At 41.1% G+C, this 17,655-nt stretch overlaps 1 protein-coding gene across 1 annotated transcript in view; it reads left to right on the top strand.

Moving 5' to 3' along the window:
- The window catches only part of LOC124038006 (microtubule-associated serine/threonine-protein kinase 2-like), a 170,438-nt gene that overhangs the window by 69,075 nt on the left and 83,708 nt on the right, over positions 1-17,655 (top strand).

Here is a 17,655-nt window from a genome sequence, read left to right on the forward strand (position 1 = left end):
ATGAAGCGGATGTGGGCAAAGGTGTCATCAAGGCAAAGGGTGGCCACTTTCAAGAATCTCGAATATAAAATATATTTAGATTTTCTTTAACACTTTTTTGGTTACTACATGATTATTTCATATTTTTAATGTTTTTACTATTATTCTACAATGTAGACTATTGTAAAAAATAAAATAAAGAAAAACCCTTGAATGAATATATGTGTCCAAACCTTTGACTGGTACTGTATGTATATATATATTTTTTGTTGTTGATTTGTTTAACACTTTTATGGTTACTACATGATTCCATATGTGTTATTTCATAGTTGTTATGCCTTTACTATTATTCTACAATGTATAAAATTGTAAAAATAAAGAAAAATCCTTGAATGAATATGTGTGTCCAAACTTTTGACTGGTACTGTGTATACCAGTCAAATATATATATATATATATATATATATATATATATATATATATATATATATATGTATAAAAACCCGCCCAATACTTTTCTTTTGCAGAAAAAACACTGAGTCTGATTTGGCAGTCGATACTACTGTCCTGTGGCTAGAGAGAGAAATGTTGCAGGCTAGTCTGCCTCTAAATCCGTCCATCTATCTCCCCTACCATTGTATACGTGGTACGCCAGACCCCCTGCCTGCCAACTCTGGCCCCCACCCCCCTAGAAAACTTTGTCTGTTTGTTAATTTGGAGGCCCTTTTGCACTACTCTAAGTAGTGGAAAGGCTGCATCATACATGTAGGCTACCAGAACCAGTGATGGTGATTCTGGTCTTTCTCTCTCTCAGGTCTGTCTGTCTCGGGTTGACTTCCTTCTAGCAGTGATGGTTATTCTGGTCTTTCTCTCTCTCTCTCTCTCAGGTCTGTCTGTCTCGGGTTGACTTCCTTCTAGCAGTGATGGTTATTCTGGTCTTCTCTCTCTCTCAGGTCTGTCTGTCTCGGGTTGACTTCCTTCTAGCAGTGATGGTTATTCTGGTCTTTCTCTCTCTCTCAGGTCTGTCTGTCTCGGGTTGACTTCCTTCTAGCAGTGATGGTGATTCCGGTCACTTTGTTGACTCCCTGTTAGTGTCTCTGTATAATTGCATTCTAGTGTTAGCCTAATTGGCTTGTCACATCAGCTGAGTGTAATTATGTTGTTTAACTCCTGATGTGTGGCGTCTACCCGCCTGCCTGCCTGCCTGTCGAACCCCCGGCCGCCCCCCTCATTGAACTTTTGGTGAGACGATTAGAGCCTGTAATTACTTGTATAAAGAAAATTATGAATTGACATTTAACATTCAAATCTCATTTTACATTTCCAATTCCTCTCTCGTCTCTCTGTTTTGTGTGTAGGTGTGTATGCGTGTGTGCCAGGCTTTCCTTCGGAAAATGTGGCGCCGAACATTTGAATTTAACGGACATTTGAGAAATTTACTGCACCCATATGCATTGACAGAAATCCTATTTAGATTATGGTTATTCATCTTAACAGAACATGCAACTCGAGGATGCACAGCGATTGTCCTTCTTGCCCAAATCCGATGCGCACTTTGAAGATGTTAGAATAACTGCTACATTTACTTTTCCTTAGCCAACAAGACCAATAACGAACCCCATAAAAGTTGACATAATCTATTGGTCCGCTTGTAATTCTGTACAAGAAAGAAATAGCCTATTCCGAACAGACTCTGGTACAGTTGTGGGGCGATAGATCCCAAATTCATACAACCAGTAGACCTGGTCTACATAAAACAACACTTTAAAAAGCAATGTGTCTGATACAACAGCTCTAAACTTTCACATTATAAGTGTACACAAGGCAGTAGGCTACATGCGAATGTTCATCCATAATGCAATTACCTGGAAAACACACCGTTGTAAAAAGCACACGAATCATGCGAGCGGTTTCATGTGACATATTTGATATAGTGTGTTCACCAGAGACGGTAATGTGAAGAACAACATGATCTGCACCAAAATCAAATGAGGATATAATGTTATATAATGTGTCCAAGTTTTAAAATTCTATGGTAAAATGCCCTGCTTTTATGTTGTCACACTCACAACTGTAAAGCAATTTTCTGTAATTTGCTCGTGATTAATTAACTTGTAACTAATTATCTTATTGTGAGTTTATTCTGCTGTAATAATTCATACAAATTACCTAAAGTTAAGATGATGTCAGCTATATGATATGATTATTTGAACTGGCTAGCCAGCTAACATAACGTTAGATAGCTAGCTTACAAGCTAGAAATTAACCAAAACATTGTTCAGAAAGTTGTTTTTAGTTTCAGGTCTGCTAAATTAACATATGCTAAATAAATGTTTAAACGGATGGGTTTATTGATGTTAAAATACACCAGTTATGCTATTTTGGACCACCAGGCTGCTAATATCTTTTTTGTGTTCATACTTTTTCATAACGTCAATGACAAGTTTGATGTCGGACGACAGGACGTCACTAGAGATTCATGGATAGGGGGGCTAAGTCTCTTTTAGGGTGGTCTGGGCATACTCCCCCAGGATTTTTTTAAAAGTCCCCAAACATCTTTTCGTCATGTATTTTTTAACGTAACAGCGGGGTTATTTTTCTCATGGTTGGTTAAAAGTATACCTGTCTCATAGTTTGTGTTAGACACTGATCTAATATGACTTACTTAAACTCTATCCAAATAAAGAAATTAAAGTCCACTCTGTCCTCATCCATCTAACACCATCAAAATGCACAATAATGGCTGAACTATGAGGCCTAAAATACTTTTGGTGTTTTATTTTGAGAGAGAAAGAGAGTGAGAAATGAGACAACATGCAGGTCATATTAAACCATTAGAAATGGTTTATTTTATTTAAGTTTCACCCTTTCTTTAATTGTTGCTTAAAATGTCCCTCTCTTTCTGGATCTGTTTGTTGTCCCTCTCTTTCTGGATCAGTTTGTTGTCCCTCTCTTTCTGGATCAGTTTGTTGTCCCTCTATCTCTGGATCTGTTTCTTGTCCCTCTCCTTCTGGATCAGTTTGTTGTCCCTCTCTTTCTGGATCAGTTTGTTGTCCCTCTATCTCTGGATCTGTTTCTTGTCCCTCTCTTTCTGGATCAGTTTGTTGTCCCTCTCTTTCTGGATCAGTTTGTTGTCCCTCTATCTCTGGATCTGTTTCTTGTCCCTCTCCTTCTGGATCAGTTTGTTGTCCCTCTCTTTCTGGATCAGTTTGTTGTCCCTCTATCTCTGGATCTGTTTCTTGTCCCTCTCTTTCTGGATCAGTTTGTTGTCCCTCTATCTCTGGATCTGTTTCTTGTCCCTCTCCTTCTGGATCAGTTTGTTGTCCCTCTCTTTCTGGATCAGTTTGTTGTCCCTCTATCTCTGGATCTGTTTCTTGTCCCTCTCTTTCTGGATCAGTTTGTTGTCCCTCTATCTCTGGATCTGTTTATTGTCCCTCTCCTTCTGGATCAGTTTGTTGTCCCTCTCTTTCTGGAACTGTTTCTTGTCCCTCTATCTCTGGGCATGCTTGCTCTCTCTCACTTACACAGCTCGCATGTTGATCTCTGCCTTGCACAGAAGCCTCTCTTTCTGCATGACCCTTGAAGATATCACGAGCACCATTTATTTATGCCTAACAAAAGTAAGACATATGCTGTCATATGCTGTACAAATTTAACTGAAAGCTTGAACATCTACTCACTTTTCTTTTTTTATCACTAACCTTCATCAGACATGCTCCCTCAGCCCTGTCAGCCTCCATATTCTTTCCCTCATTCTTGTCTGCTGTGTTCTGGCATGTAATTGTTATTAAACTCATATTTACAATAACTCAAGGCTTAATAGGTGATTATTCAGTTTAAGTTTGAATTTGTTTGTTTGAACTGGTAAAATCTTAATTTCTCACCGGATTGGCCTTCGGCAGAGCTGCTTGGCACTTGCCTCTCTTGAATAATTTCCGTATATCCATCTAACGTTAGTCGTTAGCTAGCCTACAGTTGAGAAATTCAGGATAATACAATGACATTGTGATCAACACTATGTCACCTTTTCTATACATTACCTACTTATAATTGTAATGGCCTACTGAATGAAAGCAATTGAGTATGAAAAGATATGTGCATGATGTTATGTCATCTGTCTCATTTATAGCCTGGCGCAGATGGTAAAACTACATTAAATACAATGTTAATTAGATATCATCGCCACATAACCTATGCTGATTTTAAAAGACACCGTTAACATTACCGTTAGCTAACTCTGTTACACTGTAACTTACAGGCAGCCTCACAGTAAAACGTTAACATATTGGTTAACAAAGCTTTGATTATGACCAAAGTCTATAGTAGTGAATAATCTCTCTCTGTCTGTTCTAACTCACCACAAAATCAAATCGTAGCCTATCTGCGTGACTACGTTCTGTCAGAGCCTTTTCCTGTCCGTTTTCTGTTTGCTAACAGTCTCAAGCCACAGAAGTAGCTAACATGAACCAAAATGTTAGCTACAAGTAGACCTAACAGTCACTAGCACTTGCAGCAGTCTCTGTAGCAGCAGCCTCCCCCCACGTCTTAGTGCCCGCCCGGTAAGAAGTTTAAGATGCGATGGAACAGTTGACAACAAAAAAAAGAAATCACAGAGAAAATATATTGACTGATATATTGATTTATTTAAGGGGGGAGGCTAATGAAGGCATAGCGACATCCCTGTCGGATGACAAGAGAATGTTCATGATGTCACTTCGACAACTGTATACAGACATGTCGATAGTTTAAAGCAGCCTTTAGTCTTGAAGTCTTTGGTTGTACACTACCGTACTTACTGTTTAGCACAGGGCATAATGTGAATCCTTAAAGAGATGGGTGGGGCTAAGGCTTAAGAGGGTGTGAATTATGCTGAATGGGTATAGACAAAGAGGAGCTCTCCAGGAGGTGTACCAAAAATATTCAAGGGCTATTTTCTCAAACTTTCAAAGCAGAATCACTTTCCCATTGTTCCTCAACTGTAGTATATGATATATAATTGTACAGTAGAGTCGCTGCTTTAATCCAATGTAAAAAACACAATTTCAAATGTGGCTACTTAAGACTGAATCGAGCTGTCGGTCACAATTGAGCAACATTTCTTTGCCCCAAAGAATTCTGTCTGTTCTGGAGGCAAAGGGGTGTCCAACCCAGTACTGGATGTGTTTAAGCATGACCAGTCAAAAGGATTTATAATGACTTTAGAAAGCATTCACACCACTTGGCTTTTCCCACATTTTTTTGTGTTACAAAGTGGTATTAAAATAGATTGAATTCTACTTTTTTTGTCAACACTCTACACAAAATACTCTGTCAAAGTGGAAGATACATTCTAATGTTTAAACTTTTTTTTCTTTCTATATTTGTATTAGATAAGTATTCATCCCCCTGAGTGATAACAGCTGTGAGTCTTTTAGGGTGTCTCTTAAGAGCTTTGTACATTATTTGCTTCTTATTTATTTATTTATTCTTCAAGCTCTGTCAAGTTAGTTGTTGATCATTGCTAGACAGCCATTTTCAAATCTTCCCAATAGATTTTCAAGATGATTTACATCAAAACTGTAACAAGGCATCTTGATAAGTAACTCCAGTGTATATTTGGCTTTGCATTTTAGGTTATTGTCCTGCTGAAAGGTGGACTTGTCTACCAGCGTCTTGGAAAGAAAACTGAACCGGGTTTTCCTCTAGGATTTGTTAGTCCTTGCCGATGACAAGCATACCCATAACATGATGCAGCCACAACCATGCTTGAAAATATAAAGAGTGGTATTCAGTGATGTGTTGTGTTGGATTTGCCTGAAACATAATACTTTTTATTCAGGACAAAAAGTACATTTCTTTCCACATTTTGTGCAGTATTACTTTTGTGCCTTATTGCAAACAGGATGCACATTTTGGAATATTTTTATTCTGTACTGGCTTTCTTCTTTTCACTCTGTCATTTATGTTAGTATTGTGGAGTAACTACGTTGTTGATCCATCCTTAGTTTTCTCCAATCACAGCTAATTAACTCTGTAACTGGTTTAAAATCACCATTGGCCTCATGGTGAAATTCCTGAGTGGTTTTGTTCCTCTCTGTCAATTGGGTTAGGAAGGACAACTGTTTCTTTGTATGGAAAGCCTCCCTGGTCTTTGTTGTTGAATCTGTACTTGAAATTCACTGCTCGACCGAGGGACCTTACAGCAAATTGTTTGTGTGGGTTACAGAGATTCAAAAATCATGTTAAATATCCTTATTGCACACAGACTTAGTCCATTCAACTTATTATCGGACTTGGGAAGCACATTTTTACTCCTTTTTTGTTTTTCTCCCAGCGCTTTTCATTTTTTTTATTGGCCAATAGCCAGCTATTACCGGCTAACGGAAACCCTGGTGCGTGCGTGTGCATGTGTGTACTGTGGCCAGTGGGTGTTTATTGGTATGCATCCAACGTAAGCAGTCAAGCTTGGGTAAGAATTCCTTCATGAGAAGCTGTGTGTTTGATAATTCTCTTACCATCTGTCGAGATGCACGCTCTGCAGTGTGAGCTGTCCTCTTTATGGAACCGTCAGACCCTCCTCCCTTTGACCTCTAACCTCTACTTGTCAGAGTGGTCAGGGGTCAATGCTTCTGGTCCAGGTAGACAGCATCATGGGATGTCTGAGAGGCCCAGTGGCAGCTGTATGGATGGACCTCTCTGGCCTCTCTCTGAGAGAGCGTGAGAGAGAGAGAACGAAAAAGATGGAGTGAACAAAGCACCAACAGAAAAGGCTAAAGCCTAAAGCTGCCTATATCTAGGATAATTATCCTGGCTCTGTGTGAGGAGAGAGATGATGTATTTCCTAGAGGTTGACCGATTACGATTTTTCAACGCCGATAACGATTATTGGAGGACCAAAAAAAGCTGATAACGATGAATAAACAATGAACACTTTTATTTTAACTTAATATAATACATAAATCAAATCAATTTAGTCTCAAATAAATAATGAAACATGTTCAATTTGGTTTAAATAATGCAAAAACACAGTGTTGGAGAAGAAAGTAAAAGTGCAATATGTGCCATGTAAAAAGCTAACGTTTAAGTTCCTTGCTCAGAACATGAGAACATATGACAGCTGGTGGTTCCTTTTAACATGAGTCGTCAATATTCCAAGTGAATAAGTTTTAGGTGGCAGTGCAGAAAGCAGAGCTTGTCTGCATGTTCCCCTGTCAGTCCGCTTATCATAAATGATCCCCACCTCACTGAACACTCTCTCGCTTGGGACCAAAGAAGGTGGGGGACAGAGAAACTTCTTTGCCAGTGGAGCGAGTGTTTGAAGTCTGTCCTCATTCTGCTTCAACCACTCCAAAGGCAAGCCACTCTTTCTGTCAATGACAGGCTCTGGGACGTAACGCTCCAACTCAATTTCAAAACTGCTCTTGACTTCAGCCCTGCGCTTTTGGCTTCCAAGGATTCTAGCTCAAAGGCTGTCAACCAGACTGGGTGGCTGATCTACCCAGACTCTTTGCCTCTTTGCACCTGGATCTGGGTCTCCTCTACACTCGTCCCTTCTGCTGTGGCTCTGGGATTTGGTTTCCTTAGTAGGTCAGATCCCTGCTTCAGCCACTCTTTTGCTTTCTCTAGTGGTGTCCCTAAGGTGAAGGTGTAGCTCTTGTGACGTGGATCCAGGACAGTTGCCAGCACCAGGCACTTTGTCTCCTCAGCCTTGGAGAACCGCCTTGTCAGACTGTCCGACATGGTCTTCCATAAAGTTTTGATGCCTTGAGTAGAAGGACCCTCCTGCTGCAGCATCATTCCGCACCGACACACTGGGGATGATGCATTCGGCTGTAGAGTTGGAGTGCCTCATCTCCATTGTCACCTCCTCCGTAGGTGCCAGAGTCTCAATTAGGTTAGAGGCAATGTCCCACTGTGCAGCAGACAAACTGCCGATGTGTCCGTATTCACCTGCATACACATTCAGTGTACACCTCTGTTCAAACATCCTCTGCAACATGTGTAGCGTTGAGTTCCAGCGAGTTTGATCTGCTTGGATGATGCTGTGTTTGGGATGGCCAAGCTCTTCCTGAATGGCCCTCAGCCTCTGTTTGGCCAGTACAGAGTGGTCCAAGTGAGTTGCAAAACCTCTTCATCATGGCAATAATGTCTAGCACAGCTCTCTGACTGGATAGTCCATCATTGATTACAAGCTGTAGGGTGTGTGCACTGCAGCTGAAGTCTGGAAGCTCTTCCAGTCTCATACCTTTCACCATGTTTGCCCCACTGTCCCTGAGGATTTCCCAGTATTCCAACATGGTCAAGAACATCTCTTGTTTCCTGTGTGTGATCCAGTCATAGTCTTGACATTCAGCACAACCTGCTTTCTTGTCCAGACATTGTCAATGAAATGTCCAGTAAGACTCATCAGGGACCCAGCAGTCAGTTGTGAATGCCATGTGTGGGGCACCAGATTCTTCACTTTCATCACAACTCTTTCATGTGTTTTATCTAGCATTTCTGTGCGATACAATTTTTCTTCTTTGATCCTGTACCGGGGTTCAGCACCGCTGTGAATGGCTGGTTGTCAGTGGCAATCATGTCAATACTTACTTTATCCATCTTCTTGGCCCTTGGGTCTTTGTCCTGCCATTTTGTTTGTGTATTAAAAAGTTGTACGGTTGTAACCTGCGATGTCTGTGACAGAATTTGTCTTTGCTTTTTTTCATCATTGCTTCCTTGTGGGCTTTTGGATGGGTGTTCTTAAGGTGATTCCTTGTGGGCTTTTGGATGGGTGTTCTTAAGGTGATTCCTTGTGGGCTTTTGGATGGGTGTTCTTAATTAAGGTGATTCCACAGGTTGGTGGTATTTTTTGATTTAGCCGTTGCTGACCCCATGCTTACATCTTTATCACAAATAAGACACCTTGCTTTCCCTGGTGCCGATTCAATGTAATAGTCCCACACTGGTGCTCTGCTTTTCTCTGCCGTCTGTAAAATTAATATAATCATACATACACTCACAGCTCTCTGATGTGACAAGGATACTGAAGACACAAATACTCTCAACTGTTTGACTAATAAAACTAGAGTTTAAGTTACCTGTGATTTTTATTTTATTTATGTTTTATTTCACCTTTATTTAACCAGGTAGGCAAGTTGAGAACAAGTTCTCATTTACAATTGTGACCGGGCCAAGATAAAGCAAAGCAGTTCGACACATACAACGACACAGAGTTACACATGGAGTAAAACAAACATACAGTCAATAATACAGTATAAACAAGTCTATATATGATGTGAGCAAATGAGGTGAGATAAGGGAGGTAAAGGCAAAAAAAAGGCCATGGTGGCAAAGTCAATAGAATAAAGCAAGTAAAACACTGGAATAGTAGTTTTGCAATGGAAGAATGTGCAAAGTAGAAATACAAATAATGGGGTGCAAAGGAGCAAAATAAATAAATAAATTAAATACAGTAGGGAAAGAGGTAGTTGTTTGGGCTAAATTATAGGTGGGCTATGTACAGGTGCAGTAATCTGTGAGCTGATCTGACAGTTGGTGCTTAAAGCTAGTGAGGGAGATAAGTGTTTCTAGTTTCAGAGATTTTTGTAGTTCGTTCCAGTCATTGGCAGCAGAGAACTGGAAGGAGAGGCGGCCAAAGAAAGAATTGGTTTTGGGGGTGACTAGAGAGATATACCTGCTGGAGCGTGTGCTACAGGTGGGAGATGCTACCAGCGAGCTGAGATAAGGGGGGACTTTACCTAGCAGGGTCTTGTAGATGACATGGAGCCAGTGGGTTTGGCGACGAGTATGAAGCGAGGGCCAGCCAATGAGAGCGTACAGGTCGCAATGGTGGGTAGTATATGGGGCTTTGGTGACAAAACGGATTGCATTGTGATAGACTGCATCCAATTTGTTGAGTAGGGTATTGGAGGCTATTTTGTAAATGACATCGCCAAAGTCGAGGATTGGTAGGATGGTCAGTTTTACAAGGGTATGTTTGGCAGCATGAGTGAAGGATGCTTTGTTGCGAAATAGGAAGCCAATTCTAGATTTAATTTTGGATTGGAGATGTTTGATATGGGTCTGGAAGGAGATTTTACACTCTATGTCATGTTTTGTCTTATATTGTCTTGTCATTATGCTTTCCCTTCTGTTCGTTTCCCCCTGCTGGTCTTATTAGGTTCGTTCCCTTTTTCTATCCCTCTCTCTCCCCTCCCTCTCTCTCCTCTCTCTATCGTTCCGTTCCTGCTCCCAGCTAAGTCGCTTTTGGGTCCTCATTCACCTGCATAACACTCTAACCAGACACCTAAGTATTTGTAGTTGTCCACGTATTCTAAGTCAGAGGCGCCCAGAGTAGTGATGTTGGACAGGCGTGCAGGTGCAGGTGATGAATGTTGAAAACAAAAACTGTCATTTCTATATGCAGGAAATCCTATTTTAATAATAATCCCCATGACACCTTTCAGCAAAATCTGAAAAGCAGTTTCTTCATTCATTCCATAGGATATTTTTAGATTCACTTCAAATAAGGTCTGTGTTTCGTGTAGGCTTACACCACCGTGACAATTTGATAACTGTGTAGATATCCATAGGACAAGGTAAATCTGATCAATATTGGCTAAATATATGTGAAGATACTTTTTTGGGTAGAGTGGATTTATGAAAATGTGTTGACAAATATTACCTTATCCTAGTGATATTTACACAAGTATCAAAACGCTGAGGTGGTTTAAGCTCGAAACACAGACCTTATTTGAAGTAGATCAAGACATTCTCGATGGAAGACATGAATGTAAAAATAATGAAGGAACCCCTTTCAAGTTCAGCCGCAAGTTATTATAGGAATTATGACTCTCTATACCATTTGTATTTCATATACCTTTGACTATTGGATGTTCTTATAGGCACTTTAGTATTGCCAGCCTAATCTCGGGAGTTGATAGGCTTGAAGTCATAAACAGCGCTGTGCCTCAAGCATTGTTAAGAGCTGCTGGCAAATGCAGTAAAGTGCTGTTTGAATGAATGCTTACCAGCCTGCTGCTGCCTACCACCGCTCAGTCAGACCGCTCAGTCAGACTGCTCTATCAAATATCAAATCATAGACTTAGTTAATATATAACAAATAAACAGAAATACGAGCCTTTGGTCATTAATATGGCCAAATCCGGAAACTATAGTTTCGAAAACAAAACGTTTATTCTTTCAGTGAAATACGGAACCGTTCCGTATTTTATTGAATGGGTGGCAACCCTAAGTCTAAATATTGCTGTTACATTGCACAACCTTGAATGTTATGTCATAATTATGTAATATTCTGGCAAATTAATTACAGTCTTTGTTAGGAAGAAATGGTCTTCACACAGTTCGCAACGAGCCAGGTGACCCGAATTGCTGCATGTACCCTGACTCTGCTTGCACTGAAAATAAGAGAAGTGACACAATTTCCCTAGTTATTATTGCCTGCTAACATGAATTTATTTGAACTAAATATTCATGTTTAAAAATATTTAATTCATTTAGCTAATTCATCACCCGTTTGGCGAAGTTGAAGTAGGCTGTGATTCGATGATAAATTAACAGGCACCGCATTGATTATATGCAATGCAGGACAAGCTAGTTAACCTAGTAATATCATCAACCATGTGTAGTTAACTAGTGATTATGCGAAGATTGATAGTTTTTTATAAGATGAGTTTAATGCTAGCTAGCAACTTACCGTGGCTCCTTGCAGCCACAAGGTCCTTCTGATGCTGCACTCTCATAACAGGTGCTCAGCCTGCTACACAGTCTTCTCGTGGATTGCAATGTGATCGGCCATAATCGGCGTCCAAAAAGGCAGATTACCGATTCTTATGAAAACTTGAAATCGGCCCTAATTAATCAGCCAATGCCATTTAATCGGTCGAACTCTAGCTCCTAGCTAAGACCTCCCACCTGGTTACAGACGTAGGCAGGTTGGTACTGTTGATGTATTCGCAGTAGTTGGATGATCCCACCAAACTGGATGATTCCTTTCATCAAACTTATACCTTCTGGCACCTCACTCAGGAGAGAGAGAGAGAGATTTGTTTGACCTGAGACTTGGGCTTTACGATGAGTCTCTGTTAAACCTTTCCTTAGTGTATAACGCTTTGAAGTAGACTTTGAGCACACACACACACACACACACACACACACACACACACACACACACACACACACACACACACACACACACACACACACACACACACACACACACACACACACACACACACACACACACACACACACACACACACACACACACACACACACACACACACAATCGTATTTTCCTTAACCTAACTTAAATCTTAAACTCCTAAACCTAACCCCTTTCCCTAAAATAGCCTCTTTACTTCTGGGGACTGGAAAAATGTCCACACTTGTCCGAATTTTCCTCATCTTACTGTCCTAGTGAGGATTTCTGGTTCCCACAAGGATAATAAAAACACACACACACACACACACACACACACACACACACACACACACACACACACACACACACACACACACACACACACACACACACACACACACACACACACACACACACACACACACACACACACACACACACACACACACCTCACAAATCCCTCAGATGTATGTGTTCAAGGCTGCCATGTACTGTAGGGGTCATGAACCCCAAAAATCTGAGGGGGCACAAAGTGCGTGATGATGGCTGGGGGGTGGTCCAGAGGGGTGCTAGGTCCCCCGTTTGGAAGTTGGATAATGTAGAATCTTTCAAAAACCTGAAACAGCTTTTTCCTGCAATCTAGAGCCATAATCATTAGGTTTAATTCTGTAGTGCCTTCAGCAAGTATGTATACCCCTTGAGTTATTCCAAATGTTGTTGTTTTACAGTCTGATTTTTTTCTCTCCCACCCATCAACACACAATACCCCATAATGACAAAGTGAAAACATGTTTTTAGAAATGTTGGGAAATCTGGATGATTGTAATTACAGAGCAACTTTCATTTCACGCCCCTGCCTGCCTCCCTCCACACAGCTGCTCTCTCACCACAGCTATATGTTAATGTACCAAGGGCTTGTTGTGGATTTGATATGGTCCTGGTTTTCTCTCCACTAGACAGGATGTTGTTAAATATGTGTGCATGCGGTGGAGTGTTTCTCTAGTCTCCCTACTTACCCCTCTGTTCTCGCCATCCTCCCGTCACACCCTTTGAGTAGCAAAGTGCCCTGCCCACCTAAGGGTCTGTCGTTTTCTATTTCCTGAGTTTGAGGGGTGCAAAATCCACTTGTCACTTAAATGTCTCTGGATTGATTGCTTTCATTGTACTCCTGCGACTCTTCAATGCTCTCCAAGGTAATGGCTGAAATGGGATCAACGGAATACATTGTTTTTCCGTTGCGTCTCTAAGACCGCAACGGATTCAGAGCATGGGATTCAGAGCATCGTCTCGACACTTACATCACAAGAAAGAGAAGAAAGATTTGTGACACTTACATAACAAGAAAGAGAAGAAAGATTTGTGACATTGAAAAAAAGTTATCTTTTGATACTGTTGAAATATTTACACATTTGAATCGCTAAAATGAAAGAAACTTCCAAAAAATAACACTCGGATTATAGTGATATTATGTCTGATCTCGCAAATAATGTAAAGTATGTATAGATAGGTGTAATCAGTGTCAATTTTAGCATGTAAATCTTGGTGGGCCAAAACAAGATTTAATATTGGGGATGCATGCTAGCAAAGCCACTACACAACACTGAACAAAACATTAATTGCACTAAAACGGTACATAAAGCTGTCCCAACAGCAGTCCCAACAATTTACCACGGCTACACCTGGCTATCAGTGGAGACTTGTCTGGTTGCTAAACAGTACATTTTCTCTGCCAGATGCCATTTTATCTGTGGCCAATGATCTTGAGCCTTCTTGGATGGGCACTTCTAATATAACTCTATGGCAGCACCTAAGGGGCTTGAATTTTCAAGCTCTACCCTTAGACATGAGTGACAGAACACTGAGCCAATCACGCCATAACTAGAGAACATTACCAACCCCTATGCTCTGTATTTTCTGCTGGCTGCCCCACCACCACAGAAAGCACTGAGCTAGGTTGAAACACCTGCATTTTGGAGCTGCCTTACTAAAACAATACACGAACAAAACATTTTTGTATGCAGCTTTATTAACGCAATGATTATTTTTTACATTGTTTGTAAACTGATATGTGACAAATAGTAATATATATATATATATATATATATATATATATATATATATATATATATATATACAGTGGGGCAAAAAAGTTAGCCACCAATTGTGCAAGTTCTCCCACTTAAAGATGAGAGAGGCCTGTAATTTTCATCATAGGTACACTTCAACTATGACTGTTATGCTGGTGAATGAGGACCCAAAAGCGACTTAACGAAAACAGAGTCTTTATTCCAGTTCTAGACAAAAGTAATAATCCTGGAAATTATCAAGGTGAAAACAAAACAGGAAAACTGAAATCCACTCGTCAGTAGAGAGGACTGACTGGAGACTCGACCACAGACTGCAGGTTGCTTCGGGAAGGCACCGGCCGTAACAGACCTAGACACCTGCTCACACGCAGCATCTGAAGAAGGTAAAACACGACAGGGCGAGACAAGGACACAGAACAGCGAACATCATACAAGGATCCGACAAGGACAGAAGCGGAAAACAGAGGGAGAAATAGGGGCTCTAATCAGAGGGCAAAATAGGGGACAGGTGTGAAAAGAGTAAATGAGGTAGTTAGGAGAATGAGGAACAGCTGGGAGCAGGAACGGAACGATAGAGAGAGAGAGCGAGAGAGGGAGAGAGGGAGGGGGAGAGAGGGATAGAAAGAGGGAAATAACCTAATAAGACCAGCAGGGGGAAACGAACAGAAGGGGAAGCACAAGGACAAGACATGACAATATATGACAAAACATGACAATGACAGACAAAATGAGAAAAAAAATGGTGGTGGAAAAGAAGTATTTGGTCACCTACAAACAAGCAAGATTTCTGGCTTTCAAAGACCTGTAACTTCTTCTTTAAGAGGCTCCTCTGTCCTCCACTCGTTACCTGTATTAATGGCACCTGCTTGAACTTGTTATCAGTATAAAAGACACCTGTCCACAACCTCAAACGGTCACACTCCAAACTCCACTATGGCCAAGACCAAAGCGCTGTCAAAGGACACCAGAAACAAAATTGTACACTTGCACCAGGCTAGGAAGACAATCTGCAATAGGTAAGCAGTTTGGTTTGAAGAAATCAACTGTGGGAGCAATTATTAGGAAATAGAAGACATACAAGACCACTGATAATCTCCCTCGCACTGGGGCACCACGCAAGTTCTCACCCCGTGGGGTCAAAACGATCACAAGAACGGTGAGCAAAAATCCCAGAACCACACGGGGGGACCTAGTGAATGACCTGCAGAGAGCTGGGACCAAAGTAACAAAGCCTACCATCAGTAACAAACTACGCTGCCAGGGACTCAAATCCTGCAGTGCCAGACGTGTCCCCCTGCTTAAGCCAGTACATGTCCAGGCCCGTCTGAAGTTTGCTAGAGACCATTTGGATGATCCAGAAGAAGATTGGGAGAATGTCATATGGTCAGATGAAACCAAAATATAACTGTTTGGTAAAACTCAACTCGTTGTGTTTGGAGGACAAAGAATGCTGAGTTGCATCCAAAGAACACCATACATACTGTGAAGCATGGGGGTGGAAACATCATGCTTTGGGGCTGTTTTTCTGAAAAGGGACCAGGATGACTTGGCACGCACCCCACTAACTAGCTAGCCATTTCACATTGGGTACACCAGCCTAATCTCGGGAGTTGATAGGCTTGAAGTCATAAACATCTGCTGGCAAACGCACAAAAGTGCTGTTTGAATGAATGCTTACGAGCCTGCTGCTGCCTACCACCGCTCAGTTAGACTGCTCTATCAAATCATAGACTTAGCTATAACATGATAACACACAGAAATACAAGCCTTAGGTCATTAATATGGCCGAAGTCCGGAAACTATCATCTTGAAAACAAGACGTTTATTCTTTCAGTGAAATACGGAACCATTCCATATTTTATCTAACGGGTGGCATCCATTAGTCTAAATATTCCTGTTACATTGCACAACCTTCAATGTTATGTCATAATTACGTAAAATTCTGGCAAACTAGGCGGACCAAACTGTTGCACTGACTCTGCGTGCAATGAACGCAAGAGAAGTGACACAATTTCAACTGGTTAATATTGCCTGCTAACCTGGATTTCTTTTAGCTAAATATGCAGGTTAAAAAATATATACTTCTGTGTATTGTTTTTAAGAAAGGCATTGATGTTTATGGTTTGGTACACATTGGAGCAATGATACGCACTGCATCGATTTGCAACGCAGGACACGCTAGATAAACTAGTCATATCATCAACCATGTGTAGTTAACTAGTGATTATGATTGATTGATTGTTTTTATAAGATAAGTTTAATGCTAGCTTGCAAATTACCTTGGCTTACTGCATTCGCGTAACAGGCAGTCTCCTCGTGGAGTGCAACGTAATCAGGTGGTTAGAGCGTTAGACTAGTTAACTGTAAGGTTGCAAGATTGAATCTCCCGAGCTGACAAGGTAAAAATCTGTAATTCTGCCCCTGAACGATGCAGTTAGTTAACCCACCGTTCCTAGGCCGTCATTGAAAATAAGAATGTGTTCTTAACTGACTTGCCTAGTTAAATAAAGATTAAATGTAAAAAAAATATATATATATTTTTTTAACCCAAATCGATGTCCAAAAAGATTTCCGAAACCGACCCTAATTAATCGGACATTCCGATTAATCGGTTGACCTCTAGTTCGAACCACCGTCTCCTCTTTCATCACCTCTCTTCTCCTCTTCTCTTCAAACGTGAAACGTGAATCTTCTCTCCCCTTCTCCTCTCTCCTCTTCTGTCCTCTTCTGTCCTCTCTTCTCCTCTTCTCTCCACTCCTATGCAGGCTCTCTGTTGTAGACCACCTGCTGTGAGATACAAACATTAAGCAGAGCTGACTGATGGCACTGTCAGTTTGCTGTGTGTGTGTGTGTATATACCTGTTTTGTATGCTTGTGTACTGAACATTAGCATTGCAGCAGTACTAGGCTAGCAGCTATAGTAGTAGTGCAAAGTCATTGAGCTCTGCAGGTGTTTTTATGTTGGGATTCTTACTGCGAACAGTTAATGGATTATTATACTCATAAAACTAGAGATCAACAGTAACGGACACACACACTGGCACACTGTCCTCAAGGACGGACAGACGGACAGATGGACAGACACACACACACACACTGCTCCTTTTTTCTCTCTCTCTCTCTCTCTCTCTCTCTCTCTCTCTCTCTCTCTCTCTCTCTCTCTCTCTCTCTCTCTCTCTCTCTCTCTCTCTCTCTCTCTCTCACACACACACACACACACACACACACACACACACACACACACACACACACACACACACACACACACACACACACACACACACACACACACACACACACACACACACCCTCCTCAGTCAGTCACCTCACACAAATCCAATGTAGTGTGCAGTTCTGATAAGTGGTCATTGAGTACTGTACAGGCTTCCAGCTGTGATGATTGGGTCTTTAGAGAGAGAGAGAGATGAAAAGCTGCTCAGACTGAGTGTAGCCGTTACTGAGAGT

The sequence above is a fragment of the Oncorhynchus gorbuscha genome, linkage group LG06 (genome assembly GCF_021184085.1).
Source record: "Oncorhynchus gorbuscha isolate QuinsamMale2020 ecotype Even-year linkage group LG06, OgorEven_v1.0, whole genome shotgun sequence".
NCBI classification, from domain to species: Eukaryota; Metazoa; Chordata; class Actinopteri; order Salmoniformes; family Salmonidae; genus Oncorhynchus; species Oncorhynchus gorbuscha.